Source organism: Rhopalosiphum padi, chromosome 3 (assembly GCF_020882245.1).
Source record: "Rhopalosiphum padi isolate XX-2018 chromosome 3, ASM2088224v1, whole genome shotgun sequence".
In the NCBI taxonomy this organism is placed as follows: Eukaryota; Metazoa; Arthropoda; class Insecta; order Hemiptera; family Aphididae; genus Rhopalosiphum; species Rhopalosiphum padi.
In genome coordinates, this window is record NC_083599.1 from 77,401,339 (window position 1) to 77,411,338 (window position 10,000).

Below are 10,000 nucleotides of genomic sequence, written 5' to 3' on the forward strand. Positions count from 1 at the left end.
AATCTGATTTTCTCCGCGGGTCGCCCGGTACCCCGGCGGTCGCCCGCGGAGCGCTGCCCCTCGGCCGGGTCGAAAATTTTTTTCCTCCTCCGGCGATCCGGGCGCCCACGGTCGGTGTAGGCACGCGTCGTACGCGTCGGTCGCGGCGGTCGCGTCGAGTTTAAAATTTTTTTTTTTTTCCCCGGGACCCCGACCGCGGCCCCGGCGGAGCGGTCGTCCGGTCCCCGGTAACCCTCGGCGCACGGGGGCGTAGGCGGCGGAATCGGATCCCGCCGGGTAGCGGGCCCGGGGACCGCGGACCGTACGCGTCGGCCGGCTCCCGAGGGGTCCCGGTACTCGGGGTCGCCCGTGCCCGGGAAAAGGATAAGGACAGTGAGGGAGTTGCGGCACCACTACGCACGGCGTGAGTATTTGGTGCGTACCGCTACGCACCACGTCTACGGGGCGCGCTCTTAGGACCGCTAAGGTCCGCCGGGGTGTTGGGTTCGCCGGCGCCGGGTCAGCCGCGGGGACCGTGAGACGTCGTCCCCGGCGAAGTTTCCCGCGGGAACCGCGACCGGCGAGCGCCGTGCCGTCGTCGCCCGGACGGGCCGAAAAATTTTTTTTCTCCACCTGCGCTCCGGACGCCCGCCGTGGGTCGCGGCACGCGTCGTTCGCGTCGGTCGACCGCGCGGACTCGGGATGAAAAATAATTTTTTTTTTTTTTCTCCGACCCGGCGGTGCGGTCGTCGGTTCGCCGGTTCCCCGTCGGGCACGGCACGCTGACGGCGAAATCTGATTTTCTCCGCGGGTCGCCCGGTACCCCGGCGGTCGCCCGCGGAGCGCTGCCCCTCGGCCGGGTCGAAAATTTTTTTCCTCCTCCGGCGATCCGGGCGCCCACGGTCGGTGTAGGCACGCGTCGTACGCGTCGGTCGCGGCGGGTCGCGTCGAGTTTAAAAATTTTTTTTTTTTTCCCCGGGACCCCGACCGCGGCCCCGGCGGAGCGGTCGTCCGGTCCCCGGTAACCCTCGGCGCACGGGGGCGTAGGCGGCGGAATCGGATCCCGCCGGGTAGCGGGCCCGGGGACCGCGGACCGTACGCGTCGGCCGGCTCCCGAGGGGTCCCGGTACTCGGGGTCGCCCGTGCCCGGGAAAAGGATAAGGACAGTGAGGGAGTTGCGGCACCACTACGCACGGCGTGAGTATTTGGTGCGTACCGCTACGCACCACGTCTACGGGGCGCGCTCTTAGGACCGCTAAGGTCCGCCGGGTGTTGGGTTCGCCGGCGCCGGGTCCAGCCGCGGGGACCGTGAGACGTCGTCCCCGGCGAAGTTTCCCGCGGGAACCGCGACCGGCGAGCGCCGTGCCGTCGTCGCCCGGACGGGCCGAAAAATTTTTTTTCTCCACCTGCGCTCCGGACGCCCGCCGTGGGTCGCGGCACGCGTCGTTCGCGTCGGTCGACCGCGCGGACTCGGGATGAAAAATAATTTTTTTTTTTTTTTCTCCGACCCGGCGGTGCGGTCGTCGGTTCGCCGGTTCCCCGTCGGGCACGGCACGCTGACGGCGAAATCTGATTTTCTCCGCGGGTCGCCCGGTACCCCGGCGGTCGCCCGCGGAGCGCTGCCCCTCGGCCGGTCGAAAATTTTTTTCCTCCTCCGGCGATCCGGGCGCCCACGGTCGGTGTAGGCACGCGTCGTACGCGTCGGTCGCGGCGGTCGCGTCGAGTTTAAAAATTTTTTTTTTTTTCCCCGGGACCCCGACCGCGGCCCCGGCGGAGCGGTCGTCCGGTCCCCGGTAACCCTCGGCGCACGGGGGCGTAGGCGGCGGAATCGGATCCCGCCGGGTAGCGGGCCCGGGGACCGCGGACCGTACGCGTCGGCCGGCTCCCGAGGGGTCCCGGTACTCGGGGTCGCCCGTGCCCGGGAAAAGGATAAGGACAGTGAGGGAGTTGCGGCACCACTACGCACGGCGTGAGTATTTGGTGCGTACCGCTACGCACCACGTCTACGGGGCGCGCTCTTAGGACCGCTAAGGTCCGCCGGGTGTTGGGTTCGCCGGCGCCGGGTCAGCCGCGGGGACCGTGAGACGTCGTCCCCGGCGAAGTTTCCCGCGGGAACCGCGACCGGCGAGCGCCGTGCCGTCGTCGCCCGGACGGGCCGAAAAATTTTTTTTCTCCACCTGCGCTCCGGACGCCCGCCGTGGGTCGCGGCACGCGTCGTTCGCGTCGGTCGACCGCGCGGACTCGGGATGAAAAATAATTTTTTTTTTTTTTTCTCCGACCCGGCGGTGCGGTCGTCGGTTCGCCGGTTCCCCGTCGGGCACGGCACGCTGACGGCGAAATCTGATTTTCTCCGCGGGTCGCCCGGTACCCCGGCGGTCGCCCGCGGAGCGCTGCCCCTCGGCCGGGTCGAAAATTTTTTTCCTCCTCCGGCGATCCGGGCGCCCACGGTCGGTGTAGGCACGCGTCGTACGCGTCGGTCGCGGCGGTCGCGTCGAGTTTAAAAATTTTTTTTTTTTTCCCCGGGACCCCGACCGCGGCCCCGGCGGAGCGGTCGTCCGGTCCCCGGTAACCCTCGGCGCACGGGGGCGTAGGCGGCGGAATCGGATCCCGCCGGGTAGCGGGCCCGGGGACCGCGGACCGTACGCGTCGGCCGGCTCCCGAGGGGGTCCCGGTACTCGGGGTCGCCCGTGCCCGGGAAAAGGATAAGGACAGTGAGGGAGTTGCGGCACCACTACGCACGGCGTGAGTATTTGGTGCGTACCGCTACGCACCACGTCTACGGGGCGCGCTCTTAGGACCGCTAAGGTCCGCCGGGTGTTGGGTTCGCCGGCGCCGGGTCAGCCGCGGGGACCGTGAGACGTCGTCCCCGGCGAAGTTTCCCGCGGGAACCGCGACCGGCGAGCGCCGTGCCGTCGTCGCCCGGACGGGCCGAAAAATTTTTTTTCTCCACCTGCGCTCCGGACGCCCGCCGTGGGTCGCGGCACGCGTCGTTCGCGTCGGTCGACCGCGCGGACTCGGGATGAAAAATAATTTTTTTTTTTTTTCTCCGACCCGGCGGTGCGGTCGTCGGTTCGCCGGTTCCCCGTCGGGCACGGCACGCTGACGGCGAAATCTGATTTTCTCCGCGGGTCGCCCGGTACCCCGGCGGTCGCCCGCGGAGCGCTGCCCCTCGGCCGGGTCGAAAATTTTTTTCCTCCTCCGGCGATCCGGGCGCCCACGGTCGGTGTAGGCACGCGTCGTACGCGTCGGTCGCGGCGGTCGCGTCGAGTTTAAAAATTATTTTTTTTTTTCCCCGGGACCCCGACCGCGGCCCCGGCGGAGCGGTCGTCCGGTCCCCGGTAACCCCTCGGCGCACGGGGGCGTAGGCGGCGGAATCGGATCCCGCCGGGTAGCGGGCCCGGGGACCGCGGACCGTACGCGTCGGCCGGCTCCCGAGGGGTCCCGGTACTCGGGGTCGCCCGTGCCCGGGAAAAGGATAAGGACAGTGAGGGAGTTGCGGCACCACTACGCACGGCGTGAGTATTTGGTGCGTACCGCTACGCACCACGTCTACGGGGCGCGCTCTTAGGACCGCTAAGGTCCGCCGGGTGTTGGGTTCGCCGGCGCCGGGTCAGCCGCGGGGACCGTGAGGCGTCGTCCCCGGCGAAGTTTCCCGCGGGAACCGCGACCGGCGAGCGCCGTGCCGTCGTCGCCCGGACGGGCCGAAAAATTTTTTTTCTCCACCTGCGCTCCGGACGCCCGCCGTGGGTCGCGGCACGCGTCGTTCGCGTCGGTCGACCGCGCGGACTCGGGATGAAAAATAATTTTTTTTTTTTTTTCTCCGACCCGGCGGTGCGGTCGTCGGTTCGCCGGTTCCCCGTCGGGCACGGCACGCTGACGGCGAAATCTGATTTTCTCCGCGGGTCGCCCGGTACCCCGGCGGTCGCCCGCGGAGCGCTGCCCCTCGGCCGGGTCGAAAATTTTTTTCCTCCTCCGGCGATCCGGGCGCCCACGGTCGGTGTAGGCACGCGTCGTACGCGTCGGTCGCGGCGGTCGCGTCGAGTTTAAAAATTTTTTTTTTTTTCCCCGGGACCCCGACCGCGGCCCGGCGGAGCGGTCGTCCGGTCCCCGGTAACCCTCGGCGCACGGGGGCGTAGGCGGCGGAATCGGATCCCGCCGGGTAGCGGGCCCGGGGACCGCGGACCGTACGCGTCGGCCGGCTCCCGAGGGGTCCCGGTACTCGGGGTCGCCCGTGCCCGGAAAAGGATAAGGACAGTGAGGGAGTTGCGGCACCACTACGCACGGCGTGAGTATTTGGTGCGTACCGCTACGCACCACGTCTACGGGGCGCGCTCTTAGGACCGCTAAGGTCCGCCGGGTGTTGGGTTCGCCGGCGCCGGGTCAGCCGCGGGGACCGTGAGACGTCGTCCCCGGCGAAGTTTCCCGCGGGAACCGCGACCGGCGAGCGCCGTGCCGTCGTCGCCCGGACGGGCCGAAAAATTTTTTTTCTCCACCTGCGCTCCGGACGCCCGCCGTGGGTCGCGGCACGCGTCGTTCGCGTCGGTCGACCGCGCGGACTCGGGATGAAAAATAATTTTTTTTTTTTTTTCTCCGACCCGGCGGTGCGGTCGTCGGTTCGCCGGTTCCCCGTCGGGCACGGCACGCTGACGGCGAAATCTGATTTTCTCCGCGGGTCGCCCGGTACCCCGGCGGTCGCCCGCGGAGCGCTGCCCCTCGGCCGGGTCGAAAATTTTTTTTCCTCCTCCGGCGATCCGGGCGCCCACGGTCGGTGTAGGCACGCGTCGTACGCGTCGGTCGCGGCGGTCGCGTCGAGTTTAAAAATTTTTTTTTTTTTCCCCGGGACCCCGACCGCGGCCCCGGCGGAGCGGTCGTCCGGTCCCCGGTAACCCTCGGCGCACGGGGGCGTAGGCGGTGAAATTTCATTTTCCCCGTAAGTCACCCGGAGACCGCGGACCGACCGTGGCGCTTGCCCTGTGCCCGTATCGCGTCGCCGGCGGAGCGCGGCACCTCTGCCGTGTCGAAATTTTTTTTTTCCCGCGGCTCTCCGGACGCTGACCTACGGTCCGGGTACGCGTCGTACGCGTCGGTCACGGCGGACGCGTCGAGATTGAAAATTTTTTTTTTTCCCCGAGTCCGACCTCCGCGGTCCGGGCACGGCGGTCGTCGTCCGTACCGGTGCCGCGGCGGGTACGGCCGTCGCGACGGGTTTAGATTTGGAAAAAAAAAATTTTCTAGGATCGAGTAACGCGGTAGTCCGCGGTGTCGGGGTAGGTCACGTACCGGCATCCCGGGCGTTTCGAGTTCGGCCGACGTCGAAATCGAATTTTTAACTTCTTTTCGTTGCCAGCGGAATAACTCGTTACCGGTTGTTTTTACGTCGACGAACCTCAGAGGTATTCTCGTCGGAATCGTCTAAACCTATCCGAAAGTGATATCGGTCGTAGGGTTTTCGACATTTTTTCAGTTTACGGTCCGACCTCGGCACGCCGCTACGCGCGTCGACACGAGTACCCGGAACACCGCTACGCACCGTCATGGACGCGTGGACCGCGTCCCGGCGCGATGACCGCTACGCACGTGCGGTTTTGCATGGCGGACGGTTGGACCCGAGTTTTTGTATATTTGTGAGCGGCCGGTCGGTCGGTCGGCGATCAGCCGGCCGTCGGATCACCGATCACGGTACACGACAGCAAAGCCACGGGCGACGCCGAAGCCGACGCGTCCAACTCAGCCGTGCCGTTCTCGCCCCGCCAGTTCTTGGCGAGGGCGTGCCCGGCATCGGCGCCGAGTTGGTATCCGTCCACGTTTCGGCGACCGACCCATCTCGCACGCCGAGTGGCAAACCTCGACTGGCGCTGCGGGCCCTCCTACCGGTGGGTCGGCAGCGCGACACACATCGCTCAACCGATGACGACTCCCGTTACCGTTTCGCAAGATACGAACTCTCGACGCCAGAACATTCCCGCCGCGGCCGGCCATCGTCGCCGTGCCCGGCGGTCGCCGGGGCGAAGCCCCGGGACGACGGACTTCGCGTCGCGTCCCGGCTTCCCCCACGATCTCGGCTGGGGACCTTTACAAAACGGGCGAGAGAGGCGATTCCGGCGGGTGCCGTCCGCACAGGACGGCGGTCCGCCGGTCTCCCTCAACTCTCGTCAACGCGAGTTACGTTGCGACGGGTGCGTATCGCGTGTGGCGCCCGCCACAAGTCGGCCGCTCTAGCCAACGCCATCACGGCCGCGGCGATTGCGGTCGGGTCGGGTGCCCGCGCGTGTCCACAGCGCTCCCGTCGGGCCCTCGTATTCTCACACGAACCGCGGTCGGTCGCACGCCGGGACCCCAGCGGTCTCGCTGTCGTGCGACCGCCCTCGGCGTCGGCCCGCCCCGGGCGGACCGGCGCTCGGAAGCACGCGTCCCGGGTGTCGCGTCGTGCGTCAGCGCGCGCGTCACACGGGGCGCAGTTGTTGTAAAACCGAGATCCCTGGTTGATCCTGCCAGTAGTCATATGCTTGTCTCAAAGATTAAGCCATGCATGTCTCAGTGCAAGCCGCATTAAGGTGAAACCGCGAAAGGCTCATTAAATCAGTTGTGGTTCCTTAGATCGTACCCAAGTTACTTGGATAACTGTGGTAATTCTAGAGCTAATACATGCCGACAGAGTTCCGACCGTCGCGGCGCCCTCGGGTGTCGCGTGCGGGAGGAACGCTTTTATTAGATCAAAACCGGCCCGTCGCGGCGCGCTTCGTGCGCGTCCCGATCGCGGCCCGCGCAAAGACCTGGTGACTCTGAATAACTTCGAGCTGATCGCACGGTCTCCGTACCGGCGACGCATCTTTCAAATGTCTGCCTTATCAACTGTCGACGGTAGGTTCCATGCCTACCGTGGTGGTAACGGGTAACGGGGAATCAGGGTTCGATTCCGGAGAGGGAGCCTGAGAAACGGCTACCACATCCAAGGAAGGCAGCAGGCGCGCAAATTACCCACTCCCGGAACGGGGAGGTAGTGACGAAAAATAACGATACGGGACTCATCCGAGGCCCCGTAATCGGAATGAGAACACTTTAAAACCTTTAAACGAGGATCAATTGGAGGGCAAGTCTGGTGCCAGCAGCCGCGGTAATTCCAGCTCCAATAGCGTATATTAAAGTTGTTGCGGTTAAAAAGCTCGTAGTCGGATCTGTGTCTGGGCGGTGCCGGACCACCCTGGCGGTCCGGCGTGTCGCGGCCGGTCGTGTCGCGGGACCACGTGTCCCGTCGGCGCGGCCGTCGTCGCGCTCGTCAGCCGTCTCGGGGTGTTAGTTACCGGCACGTCGGCCGGACGTATTGTCGGCAGGCGGACACGTGTCTCGTGCTTCCGGCGCGCCACGCGGCCACGCGTCGCTTGGCCGTCGGGGTTCGACGACGGCGGCCGCCTACTCCAATCTTGCTGCGCGGTGCTCTTCACCGAGTGCCGTCGGCGGGCCGACACGTTTACTTTGAACAAATTAGAGTGCTCAAAGCAGGCTCAAATCTGGCGGGGCGCTTCACGGCCGTCTCGTCAAAAGGCCCTGAATACTGGTCGCATGGAATAATGGAACAAGACCTCGGTCCCGCGCATCTCCGCCCTTCGCGGGCGCGCGAAATCGCCCTCCGGGGCGTTTCCGTGCGCGGGCCGCCGGGCCGCGGGCGCCAGTCGCCCGCGCGTCCCGCCGGGCCGGTTTTCGGGACCGGAGGTAATGATCAACAGAGACGGGCGGGGGCATTCGTACCGAGACGTTAGAGGTGAAATTCTTGGATCGTCTCGAGACGAACTGACGCGAAAGCATTTGCCAAGTACGTTCTCGTATGATCAAGAACGAAAGTTAGAGGTTCGAAGGCGATCAGATACCGCCCTAGTTCTAACTGTAAACGATGCCAGCTAGCGATCCGCCGGCGTTTCATTAACGACCCGGCGGGCAGCTTCCGGGAAACCGAAGCTTTTCGGTTCCGGGGGAAGTATGATTGCAAAGTTGAAACTTAAAGGAATTGACGGAAGGGCACCACCAGGAGTGGAGCCTGCGGCTTAATTTGACTCAACACGGGAAACCTCACCAGGCCCGGACACCGGAAAGATTGACAGATTGAGAGCTCTTTCTTGATTCGGTGGGTGGTGGTGCATGGCCGTTCTTAGTTGGTGGAGCGATCTGTCTGGTTAATTCCGATAACGAACGAGACTCTGTCCTGCTAACTAGGCGGGTAAACCCGGGTCGGCGGTGGGCGCGGCGCGGGCGGTTTCGGCCGTCCGTGTTCGCGTCTCCGTCGGCTCGGCCCGGTATCCCCGAACGCGTTCGCCCGTCGTCCACGGCGGTCGTCGGGCGCGGCCGCGCCATCCGCGTCCCTGCGTGCGGCGGGGCGTGTGTCGGCCGGGGGGCAACCTCTGGTCGGCGCGCGTCAGTCGTGCGTCGGGCTCCGCGGTGAAGCGCGCCGTGTTCGCGGCCGTCGCCGGCGGATCACGATACGTTACTAGGGCTACCGCCGGCTCCCAGGAGCTTAAACTCTTCTTAGAGGGACAGGCGGCGGACGAAAATAGCCGCACGAGACTGAGCGATAACAGGTCTGTGATGCCCTTAGATGTTCTGGGCCGCACGCGCGCTACACTGAAGGAATCAGCGTGTGTTAACATTCCTGGGCCGACAGGCTTCCGGGTAACCCGCTGAACCTCCTTCGTGCTTAGGGATCGTGGCTTGCAATTTTTCCACGTGAACGAGGAATTCCCAGTAAGCGCGAGTCATCAGCTCGCGTTGATTACGTCCCTGCCCTTTGTACACACCGCCCGTCGCTACTACCGATTGAACGACCGCAGTGAGGTCTTCGGACTGGACGCGCGTTATTCGGCCCCTCGGGGGCTGGGTCGTCGCGCGACCGGGAAGATGACCGAACTCGGCCGTTTAGAGGAAGTAAAAGTCGTAACAAGGTTTCCGTAGGTGAACCTGCGGAAGGATCATTAGAGACGGGCCCGCGGCACCGGCGTCCCACGCCGGTCTCGCGCGCGCCTAATCCGACCCCGTGGCCGCGTGCGCTCGCGACTAGCTCGCCGACCGCCCGCGCGCCGCGACCCCCGACCAAGCGTCGACCGAAAGATGGTTACCGTCGAAAGACCTTGCGCCGCGCGCACGCGTGGCGCAGAAATTTCGTCGACAAACAAAAAAAACACCCGACCCCGAACGGCGGATCACTTGGCTCGTGGATCGATGAAGACCGCAGCTATCTGCGCGTCGTCGTGTAATCCGCAGGTTATACGAACATCGACCAGTCGAACGCACATTGCGGCCTCGGTGACCCGCGGGTCCCGGGCCACGCCTGTCTGAGGGTCGTATACCGGATACTCGGCCAGACCGATGCGCCGCCGGCAGGCGTCCGACGGGAGACCGTCGGCCGCTCCGGCTGCGCGAGATTGGCGGTTCGACCGGGGAACGACGCCCCGCCGTCTGCCTCGCGGCGACGGCGACGGCGCCCGCCTCCGGTCGTCCGCCCAAGTTGTGACGGCAAACAGTCACGGGTTCTCGCGCCGTAAAACGGCACGTCCCCGTCCGCCCGCCGCGCGAGAGCGCGGCCGGGTCGGCTGAGAGTCCTAGAGACACCTCTCCGGCTTCCGAGAAGCGGACGCGGACGGTCGCCGTACGGACGGAGCGCGGACCGCAGGCTGCCGTGTTAAGAAAAAAAACACAAACACACCGATACGTTCCGACCTCAGATCAGGCGGGACTACCCGCCGGATTTAAGCATATTAATAAGCGGAGGAAAAGAAAACAACCGTGATTCCCCCAGTAGCGGCGAGCGAACAGGGAAAAGCCCATCGCCGAATCCCGCCGCGCACTTTTGTGTCGCGGCACGTATGGGAGTTGTGGCGTACGGGCCGGCCTCGTTGCCGGGGCGCACGTGACGGTCCAAGTCTCCCTTGAACGGGGCCATGGCCCGCAGATGGTGCCAGGCCAGTAGAGGCCGTCACAGCGTTCCGGGATCGGACCGCGCCTTCGAGTCGGGTTGCTTGAGAGTGCAGCCCGA

General features: G+C 65.6%; 2 non-coding genes across 2 annotated transcripts in view; both read left to right on the forward strand.

Annotated features, from left to right (window-relative positions):
* Window positions 1-9,151: 9,151 nt before the first annotated feature.
* LOC132928099 (5.8S ribosomal RNA) lies at window positions 9,152-9,309 on the forward strand. The gene has a single exon (XR_009661975.1). It is a non-coding gene; the product is annotated as a 5.8S ribosomal RNA (ribosomal RNA).
* Window positions 9,310-9,680: 371 nt separating this feature from the next.
* Window positions 9,681-10,000, forward strand: part of LOC132928125 (large subunit ribosomal RNA) — a 4,198-nt gene continuing 3,878 nt past the window's right edge. The window contains exon 1 of the ribosomal RNA XR_009661997.1: window positions 9,681-10,000. This exon is cut by the window's right edge and continues 3,878 nt beyond it. This is a non-coding gene — a ribosomal RNA (large subunit ribosomal RNA).